We start from the raw sequence: 15,558 nt of genomic DNA, 5'->3' as shown, positions 1-15,558 counted from the left end.
CAAATAATGTATTTCTTTAACCATATATTAAGCTGTCGTACGATATAACTACCTCTCATTCAAGGAGCTTGAGTGGCCGACACTGATAACATGTAGGATATGATATAGTATTTCATTGTGGGTTAAAGCATATAAATAATCCTCTTATTATAATATTCTATTTTATCAAAAAATATAAAATTATCATTTTATTATATAATGTTGTTTTGTTAAGTATTTAAACTATTAATAATAATAAAATGATCACTCGACTATTCATTATATTTTAAATTTTTCATTTTATGTTAAAAATTGATGGTTGTTTAAGTTGGACGTTAATATAATCACTATGATATAATAGTTGAGATTCTAGGATCACATCACACTCAACAGATTAATGTATGAATCATAATATGTGATCATAATATCATTAATTTTTTAACGAAAAATGATGAGTTTAGAATATAATAAATAGTTGCATGACTATTTGTAACTTTTAATAGTCGAATGACTTAACAAAACAACACTCTATAGTCAAATGATCGTTATATAACTTTAAATTAATAATACACTATAATAAGATGACCATTTGTGTATTTTACCCTTTATTATTATGTAATATTTTTTAGTCTTTATCTAAATATGTATATAATTTTTATATTATTGTCGAAATTTTATATAATCGAATTCTACGTAATTTAAATATTTAAGGTATTTAGAAAAAGTTATGTTGTGAGTCGAGACAATATAACAATTGAGGGATTTATATGCATCCTTAAGGAAAATTAAAAAATGGATAAAGTAAACAAATGATCCTCCAACTATAAGATAATGCTTTATAAGTGTCTCGATAATTAAAAGTTACAAAATGATCTTTCAATGATAGAATATTACTTTATTGAGTCCATCGACTACTAAAAGTTACAAAATGATCATCTGACTATCATTATGTTTCAAACTAGTCATTTTCTATTAAAAATTGATGATATTTCGACCTAAATTTTAACCTATTGACTGTGATATGATAAAATATTGTCCTATAATTTTAAATGACTATCATATCCTAGTAACGTACATCTTAAACAACCATCAATTTTTTAACGTAAAAAGACGAGATTAAAATATAATAAACAGTCGAGTGACTATTTTGTAACTTTTAATAGTTAAAATACTTCATAAAATGAAATTATGAATATTTTGTTTTTATGAAAAATTATAATGTTTTGATGGTCAATATCAAGTAACGAAACTTTGGTTGCGTGTGATGAATCATCGTTTTAATTTAGGTCTGAATAATTATATTTATAAGATACATATGCATTAGTAATAAATAAGAAATATTTTAAACATATATTAACTTGTAATCATCATAAATTATTATTTGATCCCTAAAAAATATAGACTTAAGTTTATAAGTATAATAATATGCATGAAAGACTTGTTTATTTTAAAAAAGGGTGAAGTACACAAATGATACTCGACTATATGGTATTGTCTTATTAAGTTCTTTGACTATTAAAAGTTATAAACGGTATTCTAGTTATATACTATTGTTTTATTGAGTCTCTCGACTATTAAATGTTACAAAATTATCATCTAACTATTCATTATATTCCAAAACCTATCATTTTCCGTCAAAAATTTGACGGTGTTTTGAGCTGAACGTTAACCTGTTGACTGCGATAGGATAAAATCTGATCCTATAATCTCAAATGACTGTCGTATCTCAATTTTCATGTTAACATCCAGCTTAGATAACTGGTAATTTTTTTAATGAAAAATGACAAGTTTTGAACATAATGAATAGTCACGTGACCATTTTGTAACTTTTAATACTCGAGGGACTTAACAAACTAGCAGTATATAATTGGATGATCATTTTTGTAAACTTTAATAGTCGAGAGACTTAATATCTTATAGTAGATGGACCATTTATGTATCTCTAGCCTTTCCTTACGTGGTACCATCTCATACAGAATCTCGCGAAAGCGAGGCTGACAATCCGCGCTTTATTGTCACCGTTTTACAAAAGGTGTTAGATCGATAATATTTGAGGAAATGATGTCTAACAGGTAATTATTGGGTCTAAGGGTGATATTTATATAAATCAATGTTCTTCCTATTTGAAGCAATAGGCCAATGGAGTCAAGAGGCCCAAATCGATGAAACTAAAATAGGCTGATTGTGCCTTGGGATTTGGATCCCCCTATTTTCATTTTCGGAGCACCTAACTGCCGTACCCAAAATTGTCTACATTTTTCTAAATAAATTATTATATAAATCTATTAGTTTCATATTTATTCGAAAAATAATGTACGAATTAAGTAGTTTTTTTTGTAATAAAAAATTATTATTATTTTTTGAAGATTCGGATTCGAACATAATATATATCAAAAGTGTGATAGTTTAATATCAAAAAGTTAAAAACTCGAACATCAACGACTACATTATGAACGTTTGTCAACTTATTTAGTTCACTCATCATTCCATTATCATTATATAAAACGTTTCGTCACAAAGACATTGAGATTTATAAGGGTTATTAGATTCTTTTGATGTTGTACGTCATTCTCAATTGAATATTTCGTTTCTTTCATATATTTGGATGTAATACTTTTGTTTTACGTGTGAATTTTTTTACTATTGTCTCCAATTTTTCTTAGATGCATTATAATTTTTATTTTTATATTAGTTTTAATAATGAAATTCAATGATTTTTTAGTATGATATTTTTTTAAAAATTTTAAATTTAATCTTAATTTAATCTATATAAAAGGGGAAGAAATTGCTCTTACACTCGCATCCAAACAGGAGAAACAAAGTCTCAATTAAAAAAAATTTAATCATTTATTTTAAATTTTATTAATGAAATATAAAAAAAAATTACACGTTAATTGTTAATTATATACATAGCTTAACTATTAATCATATAATAAATAGAATTGAATATTTAAAAAGTTTTACTAATTTTTTATCAGACACGCCTTAACCTCCCTCAACATGCCCCACGCCACGCGCCGAGAAGAATAAAATGAATTGCAAAAGGTCTAATTTTAGATTTGGTCCTTGTACTATGCCGGAATCTAATACATAATTTCTCTAATTGTATTTTACAAAATTTAGTCTCTTTACTATTTTTAATGTCATTAACTTTATTTACTATTTTTAGAATAATATATAATTTTGAATATTTATTGGACTATACAATTAAATTTGTTAAAATCATTCAAATTATGATTTGATATTTTATAAAATATTCTAAATTATATTTTTCATTTGTGTAAATATCACAATTCTATGGAACACTATCTGTTTAAATATAACTTTTAATTTTTTGATATTGAACTCTCACACTCCTGATATCTGTGATACTCGAACCCGAGTCCTCAAGAATAATTATTACCAAGGAGGCCACTTGATTCGTGCAACAACAATCCTTTTAACCAGTGGCATATGCACTCATGGCACAGGGTGGGCTTGTGCCTACCTTGAAATTCAGATTTTTTTTTTTTGATTAGTCACTTATTTTATTGGATGTGTCTACCCTGAAATTTTATTGTGCCCACTTTAAATCTAAATTTTCTTCGATTAGTGACTCGTTTTGTTAATGATTTACACCGTGAAATTTTATTTATACTTATCTCATTCAAAAATATTATACTATTAACATATATATACTTACCCTAACAAATATTTCTAAATTCACTATACGTTTAACTATTGAATCCATTTATAGATTCATAAACTAATTATATATATATTATACTACCAATATATTATTGTAAGGTATTGGATGTTTGAACTCCATTTTGGCATAGACGATAAAAATGGGTACTACAGAGACGAGGACAACCCTTCCAACCCAGTTTGCTTTATTCACAAACGTTAGAGATCAAATAAAATGGATAAACTACGCATTTAGTACCTAAACTTTCATTTTTATCAAAATCATACCAAACATTTCATCTCATTTTAGAACCCACCGTTAAAAACTTTAGTTTTTATTTCATTTTAGTATCCATTCTAAATTTAAATTTAAGTTTTGAAAAAAAAAAAGTTTAGGTAATAAATATGTTAAGGGTAAATTACACGTTTAGTACCTAAACTATCAGTTTGATTCATTTTAATACCTAAACTTTCAATTTTTTCAAAATCATACCTAAAGTTTAGTTTTTGTTTAATTTTAGTACCCTACCATTAAAAACTTTAGTTTTTATTTTATTTTAGTATCCCGTTCAAAATTTAACATTAAAATTTTTAAATAATTAAAAGTTTATATATTAAAACAGCCAAAAATGATAGTTTAAGTGCTAAACGCGTTAAGTTTTTAACATTGGGTACTAAAATGAAATAAAAACTAAATATTAGATATGATTTTGAAAAAAAAGTTTAAGTACTAAAATAGATCAAAACTGATAATTTAGATACTAAATGTATAGTTTACAAAATAGAAGATGAAATCTCACAATTCATCGTAATAAAGACACTAAATCCATAATTAAACCTGAAAAACGTGATTGGTAACATGGAAGAGAGAGGGGGGGGGGGAACAATAACTTATTGAAGAAACAATGTTGACATATTGGAGTTCATATTTTAACAAAAGGTCGCAGCTTTGGACGCCACCTCTTGCTCTACCCTCTGCTTTTCGTCAAACAATGTCGACACTCTCTCCTTGTAACGATTCCCTTTCTTTTCTGTATGTCTTCTCATCCCTCCTACGATGCTGCTGCTGCTTCCCCATATATAACCACTGCTTTAAACATCTTCTTCTCACAATCTCTACATGCATATATGTATACGTATTGTTCCAAGATTCTTACTCCATCTTCTCCGCTTTGATTCGTCGTTCTAAAAAGTAATGAAAAGGAGGACCCTTTTGCGTTTATTTCTTACACTTCCTACCCCTCTTTCTGTATAAATTGAACCCACCTCTTGCGTTGCTTTTGATTGTCTATTCTCATGTTCTTCATTGAGGTTAGTTGTTTGGGATTGAAATCTGTGTTGTTATTGTTTCTGGGTTTTTGTTGTTTTCTTAATTCGTGGCGTTTTTTGGGTTTATTTTGTAGGATATATTACCGCTGCTCCGACTTGATCGTTTGGGATCAAGCGGTACGCTTTTCCGAGGTAAATTCTATTTTTTTTTGGGGGAATGGATTTAATTTCAAAAAATGATTGATTTTTGGGTTCTGGGATTTCATAATTCAGCTCAATTTTAGCAGCGAAATTGTTCAATTATGCCAGAAGTTCATCAGTTTTGATCATTTTTTGAATTTGTTTCGCTTTGATTGAATAAACAGAGTCCTTTTTGAAAACGATAACCGATTCAATGAGCAACACAGGCTGCCAATCCTCTGAGCTAGAGGTTTGTCGTGATGAACCAGCGGCGTTGCAGTTAAAGCTCATAGCCATAGCCTCTATCCTCCTCGCCGGAGTGGCCGGCGTCTCTATCCCTCTCATCGGCAAGCACCGTAAGTTCCTCCGCACAGACGGTAGTCTCTTCGTCGCCGCAAAGGCCTTCGCGGCCGGGGTGATCCTCTCCACCGGCTTCGTCCACATGCTCGCCGGTGGTACCGAAGCTCTGACGGATCCTTGCTTGCCAAAATTCCCATGGTCCAAATTTCCATTCCCTGGCTTCTTCGCCATGATCGCATCTTTAGTCACTCTGCTTGTTGATTTTGTGGGGACTCAGTACTACGAGAGGAAGCAAGGTACTGCTAAAGCAAATACTGAAGAGCAGGCTCGGGTCGTGTCGTTGGATCCGGATTCAGATACCGGGATTGTACTACTTGTGAACAAGGACGGAACAACAGGGAAGGTTTTTGGGGAAGAAGAAGGTGGGGGAATGCACATCGTGGGGATGCATGCGCATGCTGCACATCATAGGCATAGCCATCCACATGGACAAGATGGATGTGATGGATTGCTAAAGAGACGTCCACATGATCATGATGATGAACATGCACATAGTCATGGATACGGTCATGGTCATGGTCATGGTCATGGGGACGATGATAGTAGCGTTAGGCACGTCGTGGTTTCCCAGGTAATTTATTTCTTCGAACGTGAACGTATTGTCTTGGAGTCAATAAGTACTACCATTTATGCTTTGCTTGAGCTTTGGGGTGAGTACCATCAATGACGCCATTTGAGTGAGACAGGTTAGCAAACACAGTGGGATTCTTTTACATCAATGGTGGACCCTCAATTGTTTTGATGGTCAACTAGCAAAAGGTGTTGGAATTTGGAGGTTGGGATTTGAGTGTACTTTAAGTCTTCATTGGTTTAGTGTCCACTTGTCATTGGAAAAAAAAAATGAATGGTGATGTTAAATGAATAAGTTACTGGTAATCGAGCATCGGTTCGTACAGTAGGATGATGCTCGTGATCTGACTTAAAAGATCACAAATTGTTCCATTCAATGTCTTACAACAGTGTTTTGATTGGTTGTAATGTCTCTTTTTCTGTTCTTTTGCAGATTTTGGAGCTTGGGATTGTTTCACACTCGGTCATCATAGGCCTATCACTGGGTGTTTCCCAGAGTCCATGCACAATAAGACCTCTAATCGCGGCACTATCGTTCCATCAATTCTTTGAAGGGTTTGCCCTCGGAGGCTGCATCTCCCAAGCACAATTCAAAACCCTATCAGCCACGATCATGGCATGTTTTTTTGCCATGACCACCCCGGCCGGAATTGGCATCGGGATCGGTGCTGCTTCGTTCTACAACCCTTACAGCCCAGCGGCTCTGGTTACCGAAGGCATCCTGGACTCTTTATCGGCCGGCATCCTGGTTTACATGGCATTGGTGGATCTAATTGCTGCTGATTTCTGAGTAAGATGAGCTGCAATTTTAGACTTCAAGTGGTATCTTACTTCATGCTGTTCCTAGGAGCTGGTTTAATGGCTGCCCTTGCCATCTGGGCCTAAGAATTCACTACAGAGAAGACTGTTGCTTATTAGTTATTCATTTGAGCATTTAGTTTTGGAATTCAACAACCAACCATGAAACCCTTTTCTTTGTTCATTTCAAGCTCCACACATTTCTCAAATGTTGTAAAGAAGATGAAATTCTATATATGTAGTGTGAAAGTTACACCCCATGTTCAATAGAATGATGGGTCAATCTTTGCTGCAAACCATACTAGAGTATTTATCTAGTTTTGACCGGATCAATATCGAGTAGCTTATAATTTGTCTCAGGCTTAAAGTCAGTATATGAAGTTGAAGAAAATAAACTATAAAATATTAATTCCCTAACAAAGCTTATAATTTGTCTCACTTACAGGCGTATAGTCGTTCTACTTTTCCTTCCCTAATAAAGCTGAGTCTGACACAGGTATAAGGTATTGGTAAATGGACTTGGAATTTGTGCATTTGCCCATAGAGTGTTAAGTTCCTGCTAGTATCCTTCCAGGTTTCATATATGCACAATTGCACAAATCCAGTTCCTCAAGCACATTTCCACATTTGTTCTCTCGCTCACGCCATGAGTTGTCTTTGCTTCTTTACCTTCATATTGTCATTGTAAAGCGGCCTTGCGCTTTGAAATTTGTAGAATTTTGAGACTGGGTGTTATCAGATTCCACTATTTATTGGATGAGTTGCGCATTATGTGTTACTGTAATACTTATAGCTTGCTCTTTGGCTAATGTTTAAGCTGTGCCTTAAGATGAAATAGCTTTGTTAAATCTGTTCATGATAATCTGTGTCTGATCTCTATGGTGAATAAACTGATGTCGCTTTTCAGGTTTATGCAATCCAGCCACGCGATGACGTATAATACCTATTCGGCTTGAAGTTAGCCAGGATCTCGATCACACAAGGTAGGGTTGTTTCACAAAGCACCTCCGAATGCAAAGATAGTTCTACCATTGTAGTTTTTGTATTCATTTTATCATATAGGGTTCCTTTAGGGTACAAATATCATCCCATTGTGCTCAAATTGATATATTCGTATTCTTAATGTCAAGGCAAAAAGAAGAATAGAAGTCGCCGGAAACTGAACTTCAGGAGATGTGCCTAGAGTTATGCGTTTTTTAAGCTCCGACACTGAAGCGAGTTCTCCAATGAGGTTTGGTCGAAGAAGAGAAATCGGAGTAGATACTGTATAGTTTTACAAGGAGATAACAAGCGGCTCTTCCTCTTACAGCTTTGCCGCTATTGACGGTAACTTCGTTGTAACCTTCATCGTCGCTTCCATTCTTTACCGTCAGTGGCGGTGACGGTGAAAGCTGCGAGTTAGACAATGCAGGACTCCTTGTCCTCCGGGATGGCTGGCGTTGCTTCCTCCTCCTATGGCAGTAAGCTTTAAAGCCTATAATATAAGGGCTCAGATTATTACTTTCAAACCATATTGGTTGATTGAGATCTCTATCATTTGAAGCCCAAATGCAATTAGCTGATAAATCGTACTTATTAATTCAATTATTTCCTCAATATATATTTTTTGTTCATATTAATCCTTTAATTTGGAATTTTGTTATTTTAATGGCATGAGTTCAAGGATCAAAGTGAACACAAAAAAATTCAAGGACCAAATTAAAAAAAATGCTAAGTTTAGAGACTAAAAGCGGCCCTATCCCTTGCAAAGGAAATAAATTTAGATTTTTTTCCACTAAAATGATGGTGGGGAACTTTAGGGGAGAAAAATAAATTTTAGGGTAAACTACACATTAAGTACCTAAACTATAGGTTTTGATGCGTTTCAGTATCTAAACTTTCAATTTTTAAAAAATCATACTTAATGTTTAGTTTTTGTTTCATTTAGTATCCCATTGCTAAAAACTCAACACGTTTAGTACCTAAACTATAAATTATGGTCCATTTTAGTACCTAATTTTTTTTTCAAAACTTAATGTTAAATTTTGAACAAGGATATTAAAATGAAACAAAAACTAAACTTTAAGTATGATTTTGAGTAAATTAAAAAAAATAGATACTAAAATTGTCCAAAATTGATAATTTATGTATCAAACACTTAATTTACCCTAAATTTTAAGCATTCAATTGATAGATAAATTACTAAATTTATTGTTACTTGAGATAATTGTTTAGATTTCCACAATTTTTTTTATTAATACAGATAAGTACAAGACAATATTTGTTTAAAAATAAATTCTCAATCTTCAAATGCTCACATATATGATATGCTCGAACTCAGGTCCTCGTAATTTTAAATATGTGACCGAATATTAATAAAAGTATATATACATATATATATATATATATATAATCATTTAATTGGCAGTACATCTAATAAAATTATTAATTTGGCCCTATTAAAAGAAATTAAATATTGTCAAACTAAAGACAATTGGGCAACACTGAAGACAGTATGGCAAACTGAAGACAACAAGCTTTTTCGAATGGCAGTGCCTCTTCGATATATGGTCAGTGAAAATATTATAAAGTTTTGCTAATATTTTATTATCATATAATAAGCTGATATATACATAATGTATAATATTGGGCACACGAGACAAAAAACAAACTGTAAGACGAAAATGATGTAAGATTTCCTTGGTCTGTACTTGATATAATGATTGCTTTGTCATTTGAGCAAGTAGCAAACATAAATCCTTGAATACAAATTATTTCTTAGAGTGAAATATATTCAAATTTTAAAATAATATCATCAAGAGATAGTCATACATTTTATGAAAAAAAATTAAATTTCATAGTGTTGAAAACATTTTGATGTTTCGATATAACAAATTAAATTAAAAGAATTTTAATTTTGAAAAAGGTTTTTCTAAGTATATTCGATATATTAAATCGAATATCAAATATTACTCAAAGTATTTTAAAGTTCATTTTAAATCCTTACTCAGTGTAAAATTAAGTTTAATCATAAAATTTCAAGACGATTTACAAATATTTCGAACCATTTGAAAGCCAAAATTCCATATTGCTCAGAGGGAACCGATTCCCCCCAAGGGGGTATCGATTCCCCCTGAATGGTTTTGCTCCGAGAAAAATAGAATGCTCGGAGGGAACCGATTCCCCCAGGGGGTATCGATTCCCCCCACTGTTCAACGGTCGAAATATTTAAATTTTACACTTAGGAAACCAATTCCCCCAAGCTCCAAACAGAAATATTAATTGTTTTCAACTTAAACGGCTCCAATAACTTCATTAATGATCCCCAACGTTCAGAAGTGATTAAGGGTGTATTTAAGCAAGCTTAGAAGCCATTGATCAAATACAAGAAACAACAAGCAACTAGAATCAAGAGAGAATCAAAGAGAAAGCATCAAACCTCAAGTTTGTGCATTTCAAGCCTGTTTTTCATTCAATATTCATTTTGCTTTCAAGAACACTACTTGTTCTCAATTGTATTCATTCTTGAGTGTTCTTTTCTTTGTTCTAGAATTGTGCAAACAATCTACCTTGTGAGGATTTCCTTGTAAGTTTGCAAATTTGTAATCTTCTCTTTGGGAAAGAGTGTTCTTAAGAATTGGGGTATATTCTTGAGGGTGTTGTAATGTTATCTCTTTGGCCTCAAAAGAAAGAACAAATTAGTGAATTTGTTGGAAAATCCTTAGTGTGGATAGCTAAGGTAGTGGACGTAGACTTTGATTGAGAAAGTCGAACCACTCTAAATCGCTGTGCAATTACTTTCAAATTTTTGCAAAAGCTTCCACAAAAATTTAATTGCCAATTCACCCCCTCTTGGCCGATTCCGTCAATCGATTAACTCAATAATTGGTATCAGAGCCTAACTCATTTGAAGGTTTAATCGCCTCTTGAGTCGATTTGGGAAGAGGTACATCGATAATCAAAGTCATCAATGGCCTCTACTTCAAACTTCGACTCCGGTCTCGATTCAATGCCCGTCAATAAGCCTCTTTTCTTCAATGGGGCTAACTATGCCTATTGGAAAAATATGATGATGTACTTCATTCAAGCAAGTGACATGGGAGCATGAAATGCCGTAGAAGAAGGATACATCAAGCCTCTCACTCATCCAAGATTGTGGAGTGAAGGAGAGACAAGAATGTTCCAGCTCAACTCCAAAGCCATCTATATCATATTTTGTGTGCTCTTGGACCAGATGAATACGAAAGAGTTTCATCTTGTACAACCGCCAAAGAAATATGGGATAAACTTCAAGTCACTCATGAAGGTACCGATGAGGTAAAGAAATCTAAAATTAGTATTCTAACGCATAGATATGAAAATTTTAGGATGAAACCAAACGAAGATATCAAAGCTATGATGGATAGATTTTCAACGATTGTCAATGGTCTCAAATCATATGGAGAGATCATTTCAAATGAAAAGCTTATGAGGAAGTTAGTCTACTCCCTTCCAAAATCGTAGCAATCAAAGAAGACGACAATTATCGAGTCTAAGGACCTAACATCCTTAACTCTTGAAGAACTAATCGGTTCCCTTCTCACTCATGAAATGATGCTTGAAGATGAAGTGGACCTCGATAAGATTGACGAGACACCAAAGAAGAAGGAGAAAAAGAAAAACATTGGAGTTGCTCTCAAATCCACAAAAGATGAGAGTGATTCGAATGACGATGATGATGACGAGGAAATGACATTATTTGCCAAACGATTCAGAAAGTTGATGATGCCCAACCGAGGAAGAAAATTCAAACGTCATGAAAGATTCAAAACTGAATCGAATGAGAAATACCCGATCATTTGCTATGAATGAAAAAAAATCGGGGCATGTCAAATATGATTGCCCATAATTGAAGAAAAATAGTCAATCCAAAAAGAAGCACAAGGCTCATGTAGCTACATGGAGCGATGAAGAAGGTTTCGATGAAGAGGAACAAGAAGTTGTAAACTTGTGCTTGATGGCTATCGAGGAAGATTCTAAGGTAACCTCTAACTCATTCGATTTGGATGAATTATCTTATGACGAGTTATTAGAGGATTATAATGGGTTGACTTCGGATTATAAGACTCTATTTTCAAAATACAAAAATGATATTTCAAAATTGAAAAACGAAAAATAGCCTTATATCTAAGACCAACAATGAGCTTGAAAGTAAGATCAAAGAATTGCAAATCAAAATTAATGATTTTGAAAAGAAAAATATTGATTTGCATAACTTACTTTCAAAAGTTTATGATGACCATCAAAAGAAGATTGATGATCTTAAAACTTCTTTTAATAAGGTTGGAACAAAAAGTTTTGAAAAAAATGAGAATTCAAAATCCAACTTTGTTAAAAGTTTTAGAAGCCACAATCATAGAAGTCCTCAACGAACCTTGAATGGTAAAATTATTAGGAGCATATGGGTTCCTAAAGAATTCATTACTACTAAAGATAAGGATGTCCTTCATAAATGGATACCAAAGGGGACAAGGATTTTAGAAACTAATGAATATAGACCCAAAAGAATTTGGGTACAAAAATTAGAAATTAATCTATGTTTGTAGGAAAAGGAGCATTGCTACAAGGCACGGAAACAAATCCAAATTCATGGTACCTTGATAGTGGGTGCTCGAGACACATGACCGGAGACAAAAGCTGGTTCATAGAGAACGCCAAAAATGGAGGAGAAGTGACTTTTGGTGATAATTCAAAAGGTCAAATTGAAGGTATTGGTACTATAGGTAATACCACTTCCATACAAATTAAAAATGTGTTATATGTGAATGGATTAAAGCATAATCTATTGAGTATTAGTCAATTATGCGATAAGGGATTCAATGTCATATTTGAAATTAATGGTTGTAAAGTCATTGACATTGCATCTAATTGGGTTATGCTTGTTGGTCATAGATTAGGAAACATATACATGGTGCATTTAGATTCTATTGATATGACTAATTTGTTCCTAGTTGCTAAGGATGAGAATGATATTTGGTTATGGCATAGGAGACTAGGACATGCTAGCATGAGTGTTTTACAACGGTTAGTTCAAGGAGAATTGGTTCGAGGGCTGCCTAAACTAAAATTTGATAATGATAAAATCTGTGATGCTTGTGCTAAAGGAAAACAAAAGCGAGTTTCTTTTAAATCTATTAATGATGTGTCAACTAGTAGAGTATTACAATTGATCCATATAGATCTTTTTGGGCCAACTAGAACTACTAGCTTGGGTGGAAAACAATATGCATTTGTCTGGGTAGATGACTATTCTAGATATACTTGGGTTCTATTCTGAAGTACTAAAGATGAAGCATTAGAAAATTTCATCACATTTTCAAAAGTAATCCAAAACGAAAAAGGTTACTCTATCACTAGTGTTAGAAGTGATCATGACAATGAATTTGAAAATCTTGGATTTAATGAGTTTTGTAATACTAATGGTATTAGCCATAATTTTTCAGCACCTAGAACCCCTCAACAAAATGGAGTTGTTGAGAGGAAAAATCGAACTTTAGAAGAAATGGCTAGAACCATGCTTTGTGAAAATAATTTGCCAAAATATTTTTGGGCGGAAGCCACAAATACTGCTTGTTATGTTGTAAATCGAGTAATGATTAGGCAAATTTTAAAGAAAACTCCATATGAAATTTTCAAAAATAAAAAGCCTAACATTAGCTATTTTCATCCTTTTGGATGTAAATGTTTTGTTTTAAACAACGGTAAAGAAAACCTTGGCAAATTTGATGCTAAAAGTGATGAAGGAATTTTTCTGGGTTATTCCTTAAATTCTAAAGCTTGTCGAGTATTTAATAAAAGAACTTTAGTTGTAGAAGAGTCTATACATGTTGTTTTCGATGATAATCTCCTTCCGATGAAGAATTCTTGTGTTAATGATGATGTAGGTATTCTAAATACAAATGACGTTAGACATGACGTTGGAGAATCATCATTAAAGGAAGAAACGAAAGATGAGGAAACTCATGATCCTCTCGAGAATCCAACCATTGAAGAAAGGTAAGTATCTTATCCAAGAGAGTACAACTATGTCAAGGATGGTGAAATTATAGGTGATCCATCCAAAGGGGTAACAACTCTATCTTCTCTTAGAAATATTTGTAATTATGTTTCATTTATTTCATGCATAGAGCCTAAGAATATTAAAGAATCATTAAATGATGAACATTGGATTATGGCTATGCAAGAAGAGTTAAATCAATTTGAGAGTAAAGTATGGACATTAGTTGAAAGGCATAAAATCTACTGTAGATACTAGATTGGTATTTAGGAATAAGCTTGATGAGAGTAATATAATGAAACAAGGCTAGACTTGTTGCTCAAGGGTTACTCAAGAGGGCATAGACTATGATGAACATACGCTCAAGTGTATGTGAAACAACCTCCAGGTTTTGAAGATTCAAAATTTTCGGATCATGTTCTCAAATTGACAAAAGCACTTTATGGTTTAAAATAATCTCCTAGAGCTTGGCATGAAAGATTTTCAAACTTTTTAATTGAAAAAGGTTTTTCAAAAGGGAAGGTTGACACTACATTTTTTTTAAAGCATAAAGGTAAAGATTTATTAGTAGTTCAAATTTATGTTGATGATATACTATTTGGTTATACTAATGATGTTCTTTGCCAAGAATTTTCTAATCTAATGCAAAGTGAATTCGAAATGAGCATGATGGGGGAGCTCTCATTTTTCTAGGGACTCCAAATCAAGCAAAGAAAAGATGACATTTTCATCAATCAAGCTAAGTACGTCAAAGATATGCTCAAGAAATTTGGACTGGAAAATGACAAGCCTCATGACACTCCAATGAGCTCTTCAACAAAGCTTGACTTAGATGAAGGAGGTAAATGTGTAGATGTTAAATTATATAGGTCAATGATTAGATCATTACTTTTTCTAACTGCAAGTAGACCGGACATTATGTTTAGTGTTTACTTATGTGCTAGATTTCAATCATGCCCTAAGGAATCACATTTACTAGCTGTTAAGAGAATCTTTAGATACCTTAAGAACACTATTAGTTTAGAACTTTGGTATCCTAAAGACTTTAGCTTTAGCTTGCATGCATTTTCTGATGCGGATTATGGAGGATGCAAATTATATAGGAAAAGTACCTCCGGTACTTGCCAATTCCTTGGAAATATGTTGATTTCTTGGTTTTCAAAGAAACAAAATTGTGTTGCATTATCTACCACTGAAGCGGAATACATTTCAGCTGGTAGTTGTTGTGCACAAGTTTTATGGATGAAACAACAACTTTTTGATTATGGAATTGAACTAGGTACCATTCCTATCAAGTGTGACAATACTAGTGCTATTTGTCTCACTAAAAATCCCATCCAACACTCTAGAACTAAGCACATTGAAATAAGATATCACTTCATTAGAGACCATGTCACTAAAGAAGATGTAGTTCTAGAATTTGTTGATATTTTGCATCAATTAGCGGATATCTTTACAAAACCTTTAGATAAGGAACATTTTTGGACACTTAGGAGAGAATTAGGTTTAACTGACCTATCTTCACTAAGTGTTTAAAATAATTTTAGCATTTTAAAGAATAAATGAAAAATGCTTATAATAGTAATTTCTGATTACATTCATTGCTATTAGTTAGGGGAAGTCTATGATTCTTGATGAAAAATTAACTTTATGTTCAAATGTAGTTTAAGGATTAATTTGATTGGTTGAACATAAATAATTTTTGATATATGAGTTACCAA

At 32.6% G+C, this 15,558-nt stretch overlaps 1 pseudogene; it reads left to right on the top strand.

The window, feature by feature from the left end:
• Window positions 1-4,842: 4,842 nt before the first annotated feature.
• On the top strand, window positions 4,843-6,969 carry LOC120200912 (annotated as a pseudogene).
• Window positions 6,970-15,558: the final 8,589 nt, after the last annotated feature.

The sequence above is a fragment of the Hibiscus syriacus genome, unplaced genomic scaffold (genome assembly GCF_006381635.1).
Source record: "Hibiscus syriacus cultivar Baekdansim isolate YM2019G1 unplaced genomic scaffold, ASM638163v2 tig00000340_pilon, whole genome shotgun sequence".
Classification (NCBI taxonomy): Eukaryota; Viridiplantae; Streptophyta; class Magnoliopsida; order Malvales; family Malvaceae; genus Hibiscus; species Hibiscus syriacus.
Note: the sequence above shows the minus strand (reverse complement) of the source record. Positions and strands in the feature narration are given on the sequence as shown.